At 40.3% G+C, this 17,769-nt stretch overlaps 1 pseudogene; it reads left to right on the forward strand.

Moving 5' to 3' along the window:
• Nucleotides 1-11,733: 11,733 nt before the first annotated feature.
• Nucleotides 11,734-13,159, forward strand: LOC101645763 (annotated as a pseudogene).
• Nucleotides 13,160-17,769: the final 4,610 nt, after the last annotated feature.

The raw sequence follows: 17,769 nt of genomic DNA on the forward strand, positions 1-17,769 counted from the left end.
TATAAGAACGAACTTATATACAATAGCAATTGAATATTGAGAAAACACCCAGTAAAGTCCAGTTCAAGTCCATAAGTTCAATATTAGCCCATATGTCAGATACCAGTCTATAAATTCATCCTCAGACTCACGTAGCCATGCAATGACGTATACAGGAAAATACAGGCCAGTGGGTGGAAAGTCTTGTGGATTTAGTGGTATTGTAAGCATCTCAGCACTGGTGTGGGTTTCCATGTGGCTCCTCCAGCTCAATGGCTCTAGTGTAGCTCCATGTGTCTTGTCTTCAGGAATACAAAGCAGAGTCTATGTGTATCTGGCCTCCAGTGAGCTATCTATCTCCATCATGCCTCCAAATGAGACCATCAAGCTTCCACCTAATTGACAGGTTAATCTCCATTCTTTCACAAGTTGATAGGAGATTATGTAACTACCACACCAAACTTCTGCAGTGTTGGAGATTTTCTTTCAAATATATCTTCTCCAACATTACTCTAATCAGCCATGCTGAGAGTATTCTGAGAGTCACTAACTTAGTAATGACCCATACCTGGATTGCTTTTATTCATAGACATTTCTTTCCATTGTATCTTTCAGTTTGGAGATTGTGATTAGACACCAGTTATTTACCATTGATTGCTATGTTTTCCTTCCCCCCTTTATCTTGCTTGATCTCAGTTCCATAATGTCTATATTTTCTTCATATATATATACCCATTCCAAGATACTTTTGGCTACTTTCAAATTTTTTCCACTCCTACTCCTTTATCTAACCCTGTAGATCCACCTAGAATGCAGGTTTCATTGGAATCTGAGCCCTTGTTGTGATGGAAATAATAATTATTTATTGCATTGTGCTCATAGCATCTGTCTGTATAAGATTTAAAATGATAGTGTTTTCTTTCAATAAATGTAATCTACTTTTTTGTCACAGCAGGATATTTAAAAATTCCTATTGCCCAAGAGTAAATAGAAATAAATATTCACCATGGGCTTTACTTTTGATGAGATTTTTATCTGCTATTTTCATATCTTTCATGTCACAATTTACTGTCTATTTGTGACAATTCTTCAAAATTAGCTGGCCTAAGACACATATGACAAGAGAAAGAAAATTATTATCTGTATATACATTTCTTATAAGAAATTTCTTTACTTACTTTCTTGTCTCCAATGACCCAATTAATAATATGTCTTTACTTGTGGTACACAAAGTGTTCAAGCTCTCACAGCTACCTCTATCATTTGATACTATTGTTTTCTTTGGTATTGACAAGAGACAGAAACAGCTTCTAGGTATGCTCTCAGCCAGTATCATTCTTGCTAATTAGTTTGTTCCCATCAGCATGATATTATGTGTAGCATTTTCTGCTGATTAAAAGAAAACTTCCTGCAAAACAATATCAAATTTGAGTATGAGGCATATCCAGTTTCCCATGTTCAGATGGTCTGTAACCTTCAGATACTAGTAATACATATTGCAAAATGGGCATTTTAAGTTAAATTGATGGAATTTATTTTGATCTAAGAAATGCAACTTCATTAAAAATAATAAAACATTTATATGCTAGAATATAAAAAATAATTAAAACAAACAGTAAAGAATATGATAGCAAGTATTATCATCATTTTCTTAAAAGTCCTCATAAATTCTGCACTACTCTATTTATTTGTACTTATGCTCTTCCGTGGCATAAAAACTTATGCCTCGCTTAGTATATTCCCTTTGTCCCTAAATAGTTTAGAGTTATATATATAATAATGATAGCCTAAGATAACTGTGTTTATTCTACTCTGAAAAAGCAATCTCAATTATGACCAAATCACATTTTGCAAAATTATAAAAGGATTTAAAATTGAGGTATAAGAAGGCAATTATTTTTATTGTTATTCCAAGGCTTAGAAAGTGACTCATACATTTCAAAATTATTGGTAATTGAATATTAGCATCTCTAAAGGACAAACTTCCTGACCTATATTTCACCTGAACCTCATTCAGATATGGAAAACCAAATCTGGAAGCAGGGGTGTTTATATAATTCTAATATCAAACATTGCCTTTTGATTCTCTACATATATGTCTACATTATACATTATTATATTAAAGATAAGTATTGCCAAGGTTCTCAAAAGTCACAGACGTCAGAACTTTCTATGTGAGTTCCCATTTAGAGGCACTTAAATCTTGGGCAATAAATATTTTACTGTAGTCGTTTTAAGAGTATGTTCTCAGGTTTCAAAACATTTGCATTTTGTGTCTAACTCTATGAATTACTAATCATAAGATTTTGGACAAGTCCCTTTATTGAAAATAAGGCTAATAAGACTGTCTACTTCACAAGGTGCTTGTGATGAATCAGTGCGATAATCCATGGAAAGAATTTGAAATCCAGTACCTAAAACAAAGTAGTGTTTATTTTTAAGTTGCCTAAGAGGAGAATGCACAGGTATAGAGGTACTTTCAAAGGTTGAAATAGTACAAGGAAAAATTAGTGTGTAGTAGGTATTCTAGAACTTTTACTAAAATTAGTACATTTTGTATTTGACTAAAATACATTTCATACCTACTGAGTATGACTAAGGTTTATTGTTAGAACCCATCAAGTTGGTTCTGATCGTAGCAACTGTAGAGCCACTAGTTAATATTCCATAATGGCTGCAATTCAGCTAAACATGTGTTCCCCATCTGTCCTTGGGTCTACTTGCGGGATACCTCCCCCAGAAGTAGCCAGGTCAGAACACAGCCAGAGGCATTGTGAATATTACTTCCCCACCACCCACCCACCTTGACACATCCCCCCACCCCCACCAATCAGTGATACTGTATGATCTATACAGTAAACCAAACCCCAAATGCAGTGCCATTGAGTCAATGCTGATTCATTGTGACCCTGTAGGACAGTGTAGAATTACCCCCTGGGGATTTCTGAGATTGTAACTGTTTTCATGAGTATAAAGCAGTGGTTCTCAACCTTCCTAATGCCGTGGCCCTTTAATACAGTTCCTCATGTTATGGTGACCCCCAACCATAAAATTATTTTCATTGCTACTTCATAACTGTAATTTGCTACTGTTATGAATTGGGTGACCCCTGTGAAAGGGTCATTTGACCCCCAAAGTGGTTGTGACCCACAGGTTGAGAACTGGTGGACTGTAAAGCCTTGTTTTTGCTAGCGGACCTGCTGGTGGTTTTGAAGTTTGGACCTGGTGGATTGCAGTGTAACTACTATGCCACCAAGGCTCCGTGGTGTACACAAGAGCAGCGACCAAACAATGAGTTTTGGGTTCCTGGTGTCAATATGACAATGTTTTTTGTATCCTACCTCACTCAAAGTTGTTTGTTATAAAAACAGCCCCACAATGACCCCCCAAATGGACCATATCCTGTCCAGCCAGCCACCTCTGGAAGCAGTATCACTTTTCCTGGTCTATAAACCCTCAGTGCAAATAAACTGATTGGTTTATGGTCAGTTTTTCTCTTTCTCATAATCTATGCATGCAGAGTCACTTCCTTTTTAGATCCTAAACCCAAACAATTGGTGAGTCAGCCAGGAGATCGAAAAACCCCAGAGTCTCAAAGAATGAGACTCCATGGGGGATATCCTGAAATTAACATTCATATTGGATCTATAAATTCATTTATTAGCCACCTGAGGACTAGCACGTGAATATAGAGATACTCAGAAAATGCCACAAGTATTGGTAGGATTCCAGAATGCCGTAGATGCTGTCAAAGCTAAGAAAGGTGCCAAGGCACTCATCACCACTGCCTGGCTCCTTTTGTGCACTGTCTGTTGTGCCATTGAAGCAGAGATGGCTGCACTTATGAGGATATGAGGACTGGAAGAGGGATTGAAATTAGAAATAGAAGCAAGGGTAATGCTCAGGAAGTGCTAACTAACGACCATTAGGTACCAGATTCTGAAGTAGAATTGATAGCCTGCCATCTAGTGAAGGTGAAAGGGCAATGCTTTCACCTTAGTTTTCCTCAATAGTGAGTGTGAGAAGGGATTATGCCACAAACTGGGATACCAAGCACTGGAGTCCTCTGCAGATTTAGTTGGTGGGGTACAGTTAGGGGAGGAAATAGAGATTCCTCTTTGAAGTCTCAGTCTGTCTTAGTGACCAAGTTTAAGATAGATGGTCTCTGACCACTGGTCATAGATCCCTGGTAGCTCCTGGATCTCAAACACCAGCAACATGTCACCATGTGCAGTTACACTGTGGTGGCTTTAGCTACTCAGTACAGACAGGGAAAGAGAATGTGTTGCTGCTTGGCTACTCCACTTTTGGTACACCAAGGTAAAGGGTATTATAAGCATAGGGCACATATGTCCTCTCTCAACATGCAGTGGGCATTTCAATAGCCCCTATATGCTGTGGTGAACCAGGACCATGTAGTATCCCTCCTAGTTTGGATTATAGGTGTTTGGTGACAGTTTGGTCTAATGAGATGATTATGCCATCCTCCACATTATATTGGGTGATTCTGGAAGTGCTACAGGAAGTTATCAGGGGACTATGAACAAAACATGTGGTGGACTTAGAGAATTATGTAGGCCTTGATAATGTGCTATTCACAGTGGAAAAGAAAGTGCCATCCTGCTTTTCACCTCCAACCAGTGTAATGGGATCTTAGTGTTGATATTGAGCTTAATGGTAGTAGAGTCAGTCACTCAAACTTCAGCCAACTGGGGTCAAATGGAGAAGTTCTGACTTATCTTCTGGTAAAGTGAGTAAACTTGAGACGAAGAAGGGATCCCTACAGGTGACCAGGAAATGTCAGTTGGTAGACGTGTTAGCCACCAGGATCCTGTGGGGAGAGATAGATCAGCAGCTCAATGTCCCCAATGCATGTTAGTGTACCTGTCATGAAAGCAACACATGGAGCAGTGGAGCAGCTGTTCACCAAAGGAGAGGACACCTGAGATTCCCCTGCTCTAAGCACCTAGCCAGCATGGAATCTGCCAAACTCCCTTGATTAAGGTTGGGGCCACGATTCCTCTGGCCCTTGAATAAGGAGGTTATGGGGGGATTGGAGACCTTGTGTAGAACTAACCATTCATTGGTCTCCAAAAATGAATGGATTATTTAGCCCTACTTGATACTGGGGCAGAATAAACTTATTTTCGTTGAAAGATTCACATATTTCAAGGGCAACTTGGTGCCATTGACGGTTAAGGAGTAAACACAGTACAAATATGCCAAGTGGTCCTGACCCTGTAAATTGACCACTTGTTAGCTCCCTTGAGACTCTAAAGTATACATTTCCCCACTCCCCTAATGTATTTGAGTGTGGACTTACTTGGGGGACTTATCACTCATGACCACTGTAGGCAGGTTCTGTTCAGACATTCAAATGTTTAAATTCACTATTGGTGATGGGCAATGTGGACCCCTATTCATCTGCCTCTGCCCCACCAAGTGGTGAATATCAAGCAATATTGCCATTTGTCTGGGGATCATGAAGAAATCACAGCCAGCATAGCCAAGCTTGTTAAAATAATTATCTTCAGACTAATCCATAGTTAGTTAAATCCCAGTATGGCCATGGAAGAAACAGATGGGTTATGGCATAAGACTGGACTATTGAGAGAACAATAAGGTGGTACTTCTCTTCTACGTGCAGTGCCCAATACTGTCTCCCTGTTAAACAGCAACAGGTAAAATAGGGGACCTAATATTCTGTACTAGAATAGCCAATGCATTTTCCAGCACCCAATGGCGCCTGACAGTCAGGAGCAGTTATCATTTGAATGATGTGGGGAACCCCCTGAATCTTCACTATCTTCCCTCTCTGCCATTGACCCAGGGTCTAACTCCTGGGAAGAGAGTTGCCTCTTTCCTGTAGGCATGGCAAATTAGTTCTCAGTGGTTCCTTATTTAAGCCCTTTGTAGAAAAGTGCTAGAGTTAGGATTGGAGGTGTCACCATGATTACACTTGACACCCCCCTCAAACTGTCAGGTGATTAATCTAAGTGGGAGGACAATTGCTAAAGGGATTCCAGTCCTAAACCTGTGAATCATTGTAGTTCCTGAATATAATTATGCTGGCATCCCTTCCCAAGATAGCCAGGAAGTTCATTCAAACTTTGGGGATGGTTTTACTCTGGGGTGACTTTAAACACCTCTACTACATCTGCATGTATTCTGTTTGATAGCCATGATTTACTCATGTTAGTGCTTCTCAGTTCTCTGTCTTCTCACCTCTACTGTTTTCAGGCATTTTCTTTTTTGCCAATGAGGCCACCATGAATGTTAACGCAAGCAATCAACTAGAGCATTGAGTATGTGGAAAAATGCCAACATCTTCAGTTGTCAGTCTGACTTGTAAAGTCAGTCCAGTCAATACTAGTGCCTGTGCATGCGTACTAGACTGGCAAAACCTGTCTGGGCTCAGGTGGCCTCACACCATTCCACTCCCACCTTTCTAGTTAATTGTTCTAGGCATTGACCTATTTGCTAACTGGCCTAACTTCTTTTACCCAATCCTGTGTTCCTGTCAAACTTGAGATTTCTTGGCCATGGGGTGATCTTTTTTAATGAAATGTATTTCTACGTCAATCTCTGGCTACAAATTTCCAACACCCAGCTCCTAGGGGTAATGTGGAAGACTGGGGGTAAGATGGACATGACAAATTAAAGGTGTTGGGCTGGGTTTTAGTGTAGAAACACTGGTTAATCCTAAAAAAGGACCACCTTTAAGCTAAGGAGGCCTTCCCTGTGTTCTCTGAGTCTATTTGGCAGACACCCTCCCTCCTCAGTAAGCCCTGTGACGCACAGCTTGATGGACTGTGAAAACCTCGCTTCACCCTGACTGGTTCATCTCCTCCCAGAGATGTTGGACAGTGTCAGACATGATAAAATTATGATAATGTATAAATTATCAAGGGTTCATAAGGTGGAGGGAGGAGTGAGGAGCTGATACCGAGGGCTCCAGTAGAATGCAAATGTTTTGCAAATGATGAGGGCAACAAATGTACAAATGTGCTTGACACAATGGATGGATGGATGGATTGTGATAAGAGTTGTACGAGCTCCCAATAAAATGATTTAAAAAGCAAAGCAAAACAAAAAAATCTTTGCTTCCTGCTTTCTCCCTTATCAGAATGTGCAGTCTGATACATACAATATCAGTGACCTAAAAATCGTGTTTCAGGTACCTGACATCATGGTGTAATGGTTTCCATAGCCTACCTCACTCAAAGTTGTTTAACTAGTATAAAAATAGTCCCTATGAAGACCCTTAGAGTGGATTCTTTTCCGTCTAGCCATCTACCTGGGAAACAGTACTGGTCATCCAGGTCGGTAAGCCTTCAATGTAAATTAAGTGATATGTCTCAGATTGATTCCTGGTCACTCTTTTTAAATCTTCACTGCATCTACATAAAGAGAGATTTTCCCTGAGGATTGAGCCCAAACAGCAACCATATGTACAACAGAATAAAACACTAACTAGTCCTGTACTCTCCTCACAATTGTTATGATTGAGCCAATTATGGCAGTGACTATATCAAGTCATCTCATTGAGGGTCATATTTTCAAGTGACTATGTACTTTACCAAGTATGATGTCCTTGTCTGGAGACTGGCTTCTCCTGATAATGCAAGAATTGATGCATTTGAGTTACAGCGCTGGTTAAAAATATTGACAAGGAATATAGTCCATATCTATTTTATCTCCAGGAGAAAATACATATCTCACACAAACATTAATTACTGATTTGGCTGTAAATGTTATTGAAGAGAGAGTATTAGCAAAGTTTCATCCTACTTTATATCCTACTTCTTCCTTCTCATATGCAGAATGAATGGGGAAAATATGGCTAAACCTGAAGCTAAATGTAATGATTATGCATATATCCAGGAGAGTCGTGTATGCAGGATGAAAAAGAAAGAACCATTTCGAATCCTTATTCTCCATGTTAAAAAATGAAAAGTGGACTCAATCTTGAATGTATCAATTAATCCTCCAAAAAGAAAAACAAATTAAAGCAATAAGTAAATAAATAAAAAGTGCTCTTGGCCTTACTCTAGAGTTTAAAGAAAGGAAGAAATGGGGATACTATTCAGAAGACTCCAGGTAGGAGTTTTCCAATCAGTCAATGAAGTAAGTAATAGAGAAAGAAGAGCTATGTTATTAATAGAGTAAATAGGAATGTTTAAGTTGATTATGACCCTAAGTCATTCTTCAAACCTGAAATTGAACTCACCCTCCTGGCTAACCAATAGCCAAGCCTGTAAGATAACAGCAGGGATGTAAGCAAGGATGTTAGAACAATCAAGTATAGGAGATCAAAAGGAAAGCATTTTCCAGAGATAAAGTTCACAAGGCAGGAAGAGATAGGAAAGAGGAAGGAATGACAAAGGTAATCATAGAGAGGAAATGGGAAGAGGGCTTTACATTATGGAAATTGCAATCATTCTCATCAATTGTTGAATGGAAAACTAATTTGCTTTGTAAACGACTCAAACAACAAAAAAAGTTAAATTTAAAGACATAATAAAAAAAAAGTAGCTGTGGATATCCCTGTGGGTATCATGTAACTTTCTACTTTTCAGGGTTACAGTGCTAAAGAGAATACATTTACTTAGCATTGCGAAGAAAATGCTAGCATAATGTCCATGAGAATTAGATATGCAAAAGACCAATTGCTAGCCACATCAATTCACCAGATTCTATGAAGGATTGCCCTCTTCTCTATATTCCCTAGTGCTTTGTCCAGGCCAATTTTAAATAGGCCCAGTAATAAATTTCTGCCATTTCTTCTGGGAAACTATTCCACTACCTAATTAAATCTCAGAGTTGACAACTTTTCCTGACATTCAGACTAAATTTTCCCGTGTTCAGTTTCAACCTGCTATTTCCATTTTCACAGCACATGCTTGTAGCAGTGCACGTAACTCTCCTGCTTCCCAAATGCTTACGATTTGCAATAACTCCCCTAAATTTGAGTAGCCTGTTGCAATGAATTTCTGCATTAAAAACGATCTTTTCAAGATCAGCGATGGTACATGTCTCATTATAGACACACAAAAAACAAGTTAATTCTAAACATAAAGATATGAGTTAATGAATGTAGAAGCATGATTTTTAGCAGAACATGGAGCCATTAAGAAAATTGTTGTTTAAGACAGAAGCACATTTTAGATCTTTTTCTCTTTCTGCTCTCTAGGATAATTAACAAAGCACTTTGTTGTTCACAGGTAGAAATAGCCTTCCTTTTGCACTTCTATGGCATTATTCAGTATGCATAAATACAGTTTGGTTTTGTAACAACAGGGGGAGGCAAGAAAGGCAACCTTTTCTTAAATTAAAGGTGTAGGGATGACCTTCCTATTGATGTTACATCAATAGCAAATCCTTCCACCTGTTGAGGTATGAGAGGCCATTGTAATGACATTTTGCAAGCAGTTTTGTCTTTTTCAGGTTAAAGAATATGACCCTTAGAAATAATCTGGGTTTTGGACCTGACGGCGAGAAATGGGAATCTAGAATTTCAAGCATTGTTTATAAATGTAGTAAGGGTTTATTTATATTGTTATTTAGTTTTGATTTTCTGTTTCCAAAAGAAATCTGTTGCAATATGATTCATTCTTCAGTAACATTTTAACTATTGGGAATTATATGTTGTAAAAATGGAATATTTCCAGTAATTTTTAAGCTAATAGTATAATTTCAAAAGAAATATATACAAACCCTAGAATGCCTGGCAGTATGTGGGCAGATAGATTTCTTACTATTATACAAATTTTCCTGGTAGGAAAGAATCATATTAAAGTTAGAATATATAAAACTTCAAAGTGAAAAACAGACAAACAGAAAACAAACCAAAAAATCCTTCAAAGTGGAAATATTTGTTAATCTCCCAAAATATGAGAGAGGAATCTGTGATTCTAAATATTGAGCCAGCTTCTAATAATATTTATTGATATTCCTAAGATTCTGCAGTATCTAACTTACATTATCCTCCTTGTTAAAGGGTGTATGATGCTTGAAGAACACTTTTTTTCTTGTTTGCTTAAATTGTGCTGTCATTGTTGATATAAGATGATGCCCTATCATTGTTTTGATTTTCATCTCCTGGATATCTAATGATTGTGATAATGTCTCCACTGTTTATTCCTAATATTTTCATCTTGTGTGTGGCTATTATAAAAGGTTTTGTTTCCTTGATTTCATTTTCAGAGCTCCCTATATATGAGTCTGCTTTATTTTTGTGTGGGAATCTTGTTTCCTGCAATTAGGTCAATTTTCTCCAATTGTCTCATATTTTTTGCTTGAAGTCTTTGAGGGTTTTCTACATACAAAAGCATATCATATGCAAATAGCAAAAGTATCCCTTCTTTTCCCATTTAAATTCTTTTGATTTGTTTTTGCTGTCTAATCATTCTGGTTAAGACCTCCATCACAATGCTGAATAAGAGTGATGATAAAGTGCATCCTTGTCTTGTTCCCATTTGCAGGGGTAATGCAATTTTCATTCTCTACCTATTTTATTTAATGTTTTTTTATCAACAATGGATGTTCAATATTGTCAAATGTCTTTTATGTGTCCATGTACATGATAACGAGATTCTTAACTTTTGTTTAGATTACACTGATGATCTTCTAATGTTGAACTGTCCTCGTGTACCTGGTATGAATCCCACCTGATCATGATTTTTTATTTTTGATAGATTGTTGGATTCTATTGGCCAGGATTTTGTTGAGAATTTTTGCATGTATAACCATAAAGGATAGTGGTCTTTAGTTTTCTATACATGTGGGATCTTCACCTGGTTTTGGTATCAGGGTTATACAAGTTTCAAAAAATGAATTAGATTTGGATGTCCTTTTTTATATTCTGGAATAATCTGTATAAAATTTGTGTCCACTCTTCAGTGAATCCTTGGTAGAATTGCTCTTGTGAATTCGTCTGGTCCTAGACATTTGTTGTTGAAAGTTTGTTAATGACATGATATATTTCTTCTTTTGTTATTGGTCTGCTGAGATTTTCTACATCAGTGTTTTTAATTTAGGTAGATGGTGTGTTTCAAGAAATTTGTCTATTTCTTCTTGGTTTTCAAATTTGTTGGAGTACAGCTGTATTTTGTCCTGGTAGACTACAGAAACAAATCCAGAGAAACTCATGTTTGCGTAAAGAGGGCTTTATGTCAAAGAGTAATTGTATATTAAGAAAATATCACAGCCCAGTCCATATCAAATCAATAAGTCTGATTTTAGACCATAGGTTCGATACTAGTCCATAAATTTCTCATGCAGCATATGCAATGGTGCCGAATTCAGAAAGATGACATGCCAATGGGTAGAAGAGCTTGTGAATCCATTGGCCTTGGAAGCATCTCTGTGCTGTCACAGGTCTCTATGTGTCTCCTCCAGCTCTCTGAGTTTCTCAAGGGTGGAAAACGGAAGGCAGAGAGAGTGGGTTTGGCCTCCAGTGAGTTATTTATCTCTGTTGCATCTGTAAATGACGTAATCAGGCTTTAACAGGATTGACAGGCTAGACCCCACCCCTTTGTTCAGGTTGACAGGAGAGTACGTCACTGCTACAACAGCCTTTCATAGAAATGAGTTCATTTGAGTCTGTTATGTTGTCAACATTTTTTATTGCTAACTCTTGATATTTGGATCTTTTCTTTTTTTCATTTGTTACGCTTGCCAATGGTTTATCCATTTTATTAATTATTTCAAAAAACCACCTTCTTGGCGTGTCCACCTTCTTCCCCCAGGATTATGGCCACCAACTCGTGGCCTCTGGCGGTTGATGAGCAGGAAGCAGCTGTCAAATGGATGAACAGCTTGCAGATTAAGGAAGAGAAGAACAAAGCAGATACCAACGGAGTTATCAAAACTGATGCTCCTCCAGAGAAAACAAATGAAGAAGAAAAAGAGGACAAAGCCACCCAGTCCTTACTCAATAAGCTGATCAGAAGCAACTTGATCGATAACACAAACCAGGTGGAAGTCTTGCAGCGGTACCCAAACTCTCCCCTCTACTCTGTAAAGTCTTTTGAATAGCTCAAGCTGAAACCACAGCTTCTCCAGGGAGTCTACGCCATGGGCTTCAACCAACCCTCCAAGATACAAGAGAGCGCATTACCCATGATACCTGCTGATTCCCTACAGAATCTGATTGCTCAGTCTCAGTCTGGTACTGGCAAGACGGCTGCCTTTGTCTTGGCCATGCTCAGCCGAGTGGAACCAACAGACACATGCCCCCAGTGTTTGTACCTCTCCCCAACTTATGAGCTGGCTCTTCAAACCGAAAAAAGTGATTGAGCAGATGGTCAAATTTTATCCAGAGCTAAAGCTTGCCTATGCTGTTCAAGGCAATAAATTGGAAAGAGGTCAAAAGATCAGTGAACAGATTGTCATCCGCACCCTTGGAATCGTGCTGGACCGGTGTGCCAAGTTCAATTTCATTGACCCCAAGAAGATCAAGATGTTTGTTCTGGATGAGGCTGATGTAATGATAGCCACTCAGGGCCACCAGGATCAGAGAATCCGCATCCAGAGGATGCTGCCCAGGAATTGCCAGATGCTGCTTTTCTCGGCCACTTTTGAAGACTCCGTGTGGAAGTTTTCCCAGAAAGTGGTCCCCGACCCCAACATCATCAAACTGAAGCATGAGGAGGAGACCTTGGACACCATCAAGCAGTATTACATCCTAGGCAATAACAGAGACGAGAAGTTCCAAGCCTTCTATAACCTCTACGGAGCTATCACCATTGCCCAAGCCACGATCTTCCGCCACACCCACAAGACAGCAGCAGAGCTCTTGAAGGAAGGCCACCAGGTGGCTCTTCTGACTGGTGAGATGGTGGTGGAGCAGAGAGCTGTGGTGATGGAGCGCTTCTGAGAGGGCAAGGAGAAGGTTCTGGTGACCACCAACGTGTGCGCCCGGGGCATCGATGTGGAGCAAGTGTCTGTCGTCATCAACTTTGACCTTCCAGTGGACAAGGATGTGAACCCGGACAATGAGACGTACCTGCACCGCATCAGGCGCACTGGCTGCTTTGGCAAGAGAGGCCTGGCCATGAACATGGTGGACAGCAAGCACAGCATGAACATCCTCAACAGGATCCAGGAGCATTTCAATAAGAAGATATAAAGATTGGACACGGATGACTTAGACTAGATTGAGAAAATCGCCTACTGAGAAGCTGCCCCTTGGGGGGGGGGGGGGGTGCTCACCCTCGGGCTCCTTGCAGGGAGATGGGTGATTTTCCCCAGGGACAAAGCCACAGCAGACAACTACCCACCTCGTTTCTAATTACATTTGGACTTAAAAACCAATGCAGGTGGGGGACAGAAGAAAATGTTTGCATTTCAGAGACTCTCCACCCTCCCCTTATCTGCTTACCTTGGCTGCTGCTTTCAGGAGCCCCCAGCCTCCTGCCTGATTTAAACAGGGTTGCCGGCAACCAGCTCCAACCCAACAGACAGAATCCCCGTGTTGAGAGGTACCCACTCTTTGTCCGCCTGGCTCTCTGTGAGGTGAGAAGGAGGACAACAGGAGAAGGCTGTGTGTTCGTCCCTCCCTGCCCCTCCACTTGGCCTCTGCGCTGTGGTAGAGGACAGCCCTGGTCGTTCCTTTCTTCTCCATGCTGTCCGGAAGAGCTGTTCTGCAGGGGGCGCGTGGGTCCTGGGAGGACAGACCTAGGCTTCTGTCTCTGTCCTCCTTAATCTCTGCTCCTGCCCCCTCCCACCTTGCTGCCATGTCTCCTTGTGCTCCTGGGAAGGCCCGAGGTGTCTGGTGTCCTCTTAGGCCAGCTTGTGAGTATCAGGTTCATTGAGGAACATGTAACCAGGTAGAAACCCCAATTATGTTGTTCAAGCAACATAGCGAATTTCATTAGTTGAGTTCATACAATATCTGGATAAGAACTCAAATTATATCTTTATAGCTATCCCCATCACTCATCATGTTGAGACTGAAGAATTATGCAATGCTTACCAATCATGGCTTTCCCCCTGTGTACAGACTCATGTACACTCATTAAAGCTATGACATGTGCTAAGTGCTTTCTCTCCGCCCCCATCACCCGTGCTCAATAGCAGTTTGAACCAAAATCTGAATCTTCTCATGACGGTGTTGTCCTAAACACCTGTGTCCACCTCTAACTGTGTAGGTGGGGGTCCCAGCATCTGTGATAGATCTCTAGGAGGCTGCTGTTACCCACAGTGAATCACTTCAGGTCATGTTCCCAGAAGTAGACTTGTTGGGTCATAGAAAGGAAATATTAATGTACTGCCAATTTGGCCATCCAAAAACTTGTGACCAATTTGTAACTGTGCAGACACAATAGTGACACATAAATGTAAACCACAAAATGGTGCTTACAACAAAATTTTAGCATCCAACAGACACATGATAAAACACCAATGATCACTAGCCATCCGAGAGATGCAAGTCAGCAAAAATACCACCTGCCCCAGCACTGTTAGCAGAGCCTTAAAGAGCAGGAGATAACTGCTGCAGGGTGTGCAGAGAAGGTGAACCCTCACCTGCTGCTGGGACTGGCATAGTACAACTGTGGGGAAGCAGTGGGGTGCTTCCTCAAATAAAAGTCGAGAGAGGACCCAGCGATCCTAGGGTATGTGCCGAAAGAAGGGACAGATACACATCCACCCCTGCTCATAGCAACTCCATCCCTACAGCAAGGTGGAAACAGCACACATGCCCACTGGAAAACTGGTGCATGCCTACACAACATTACAGAAGACGGATGGGAAAGGAGGACATACTGAGTGAATTAGCCAATCACAAAAGGGCAAACGCTGTATCAGACTATTAAGTAGCTAGATTTAGGACCAAGTGGACTTGTCTCCCCAGTGCCTGTAAAGGCCCAAATAGAGGGAGTGGAAAGAAATCAGGCAGCCAGTGGACACCCATGGGATGCCCCAAACAGCATGCAGGCTAGACCTTGGGTGCAGCCACCATAGGTACATCACACCAGTGGGCCTGATCCCAGCCAACACCTTCAAACACACCTCCCCTGCCAGAGATCTTAAATGCCCCAGCTGTGAGAAGGCCAGCTCTTTTGCTCTGGTCTTGTGGCAGGTCAAAGGGCAGGGGTGCACACAGGCTCTGGGCCCACATGCACTTGATCTCTTGGTTCCCGGTTCTGCACATGTCGGTGTTCTTTTCCGTGTGGGATTTTTGTGCTCAGTTGTGAACCCCAGGACAGATTCCGCGCAGCTTGGCATGCTTTCCAGAAATAGCGTGTACCTTTTTGAGACTGTAAAATCTGGAACTTTTCCTGTCCTTCATAAAATCTCACATGGATTACAAAAAACAAACAAACAAACATAAAGAACCACCTTCTTGTCTTGTTGATTTTTAAAATTGTTTTTCTTTTTCCCAACACATTTATTTGTGCTCTAATCTTTATATTTTTTCTCTCTCATGATTGAAGGTTTATTTTGCCACTGCTGTTCTACTTGCTGGAGATGCTGGATTATGCCATTGTTTTTGTTTACTCCTCTTTTTTTCCTGTGTATATAGATACTCTAAATTTGTTTCCGATCATTGTTTTTGCTGTGTCAGATGGGTTTTGACATATTATACTGTGGTAGTTACGTAATTTCCTATCAATTGAAGATATATAAAAGTAGGGTTGGCATTCAACATGTCGATCAGGTCACAGCCTGATGGTACCTCCTTTTGAGCATGGCCTTCTCTTGAGGAAGGCCCTGGGAATCTCCCTCTTGCTTTGCCTTCACCTTCTGTCTGGCTGACCCTGTTTGGTGCCAGAGCTACAGCCATGGGATCTGCATAACTTTCTACCCACTGGGCTGTGGCCTTCTGACATTCTGCATCATTGCACGTGGCTGTGTGAGTCTGAAGAGGGACTTATGAACGAGTATTGGACTTAATGGGCATGAGTTGGACTCAGCTGGGGTGTTTTCTCAATATATAGTAATTACTTCTAGATACTAAAACTCTTTCTTAAATATATAATAGTGTCACCGGATTTGTTTCTCTACTAAACCTGGTCTAACACATGTACTTCTGCTCTCATTGTTTCAAGGAATTTTAAAAATGCCATGCTTTATTTAATCTATTACCCAGTCATTTTGAAATAGTAGAGGTTTCAGTTTCCATGTATCTCATTTTTGCAGATGTTCTTTTTATTATTTTTTCTAGTTTTATAACATTGTGGTCTGAGACATTGGACTACAAAATCTCAATATTTTTTAATTTATTAAGACTTGCTTTTGGTTTGATCATATGGTCTACTCTTGAATTAGTTTCATGTGCACTGGAAAAGAAAGTATGTTGTCCTGCTGTTGAGTGGAGTGCTTTGTGTATGATGTTGATTTGGTTATGTGTAGTGTGTAGTACTTCTGTGTCTTTATTAAGTTTTCCCCTGATGACCTGTCTTTGCTCGAGTGGTGTATTACAATCTCATACTATTATTGTTTGTTTTCTGTTTCTCTCTTGGGCTCTGTAAGAGTTTGACTCGTGTATTTTGAGTGCCTTTCATTGGCAGCATGTACATTTATTACAGTTATATGTTCTAGTGTTCCTTGAATCATTAAATAGTGACCCCTTTAGTCTCTTATGCTATTTTCTGCCAATTTTATCAAAGATTAGTGTTTTCACTCCTAGTTTGTTTTGTTTTGCTTTGGTTGCCATGGGGTTAATTATTTTCTATGCTTTGATTTTCAATTTATTTTTGGCTTTGTGCTTAAAGTGTGTCTCTTGTAGGCACCAAATTGATGTGTCTTGCTTTCTTTTGTTGTTTAATTATTTAATTGTTTTATTTTAAAAAGATCATTTTATTGGGGGCTCATACAGCTCTTATAACAATCTATACATCAATTGTATCAAGTATATTTGTATGTATGTTGTCATCATCATTTTCTAAACATTTACTATTTGAGCCCTTGATATCAGTCCTCTTTTTTCCCTCCCTACTCCTCTCCCACTCTTGCGACCCCTTGATAAATTATACATTATTATTGTTTACATATCTTGAATTGACTGCTGTATCCCATCCCCCATACTTTCTGTTGTTGCTCACCTTAGGTGGAGATTGTGGTTTGTGTCAATCATTCTGCTCCTTTCCCCTTTCATCCCCTCTTCTCACTACCTTCCCCTATCCTCCTGGCATTGCTACTCCCATTTCAGATCCTGAGGGGTTTATCTGACCTAGATTCCATATGTCGTGAGTTCTTATCTGCACCAGTGTACATGTTTCAATCTAGCCAGAACTGAAAGGAAGGACTGGGGTCGTGATAGTGGGGAGTGAGGAATCCTCAAAGAACCAGAGGAATATTGTGTGTCTCCACAGAGATATACTGCACCCTGGTTGACTCAACCCTTCTTTGTGACCCTTTAGTGAGGGGATGTCCCATTGTATACAGATGGGTTTTGAGTCTCGGCTCTGATGCTCTGACCCCATTGTTCTCACAAAAATGTTTTTTTGTGTTTGCTTTGGGTGTTCTGATGACTGTTAGTTGATCCCATCAATGCTTCATGATCCCACATGCTGGTGTGCTTCTTTCATGTGGGCTTGTTGCTTCTCTGCTTGATGGTCACTTGTTTAACTTCAAACCTCTAAGACCCCAGACACTATATCTTTTGATAACCATCCACTATCAGCTTTTGTCACCTTCTTTGCTTGTGCACCCATTTTGTCTTCAGCGATCATACCGGGAGAGTGAGCATTATGGAATGCCAGGTTTTTAGAACAAAGTGTATTTGCATTGAAAGAGGGCTTGAGCAGATGCCCAAAGTATGTCCACCTCCTCAATGTTTTG

Source organism: Echinops telfairi, unplaced genomic scaffold, assembly GCF_000313985.2.
Source record: "Echinops telfairi isolate 266 unplaced genomic scaffold, ASM31398v2 ScPeMD7_44;HRSCAF=162, whole genome shotgun sequence".
In the NCBI taxonomy this organism is placed as follows: domain Eukaryota; kingdom Metazoa; phylum Chordata; class Mammalia; order Afrosoricida; family Tenrecidae; genus Echinops; species Echinops telfairi.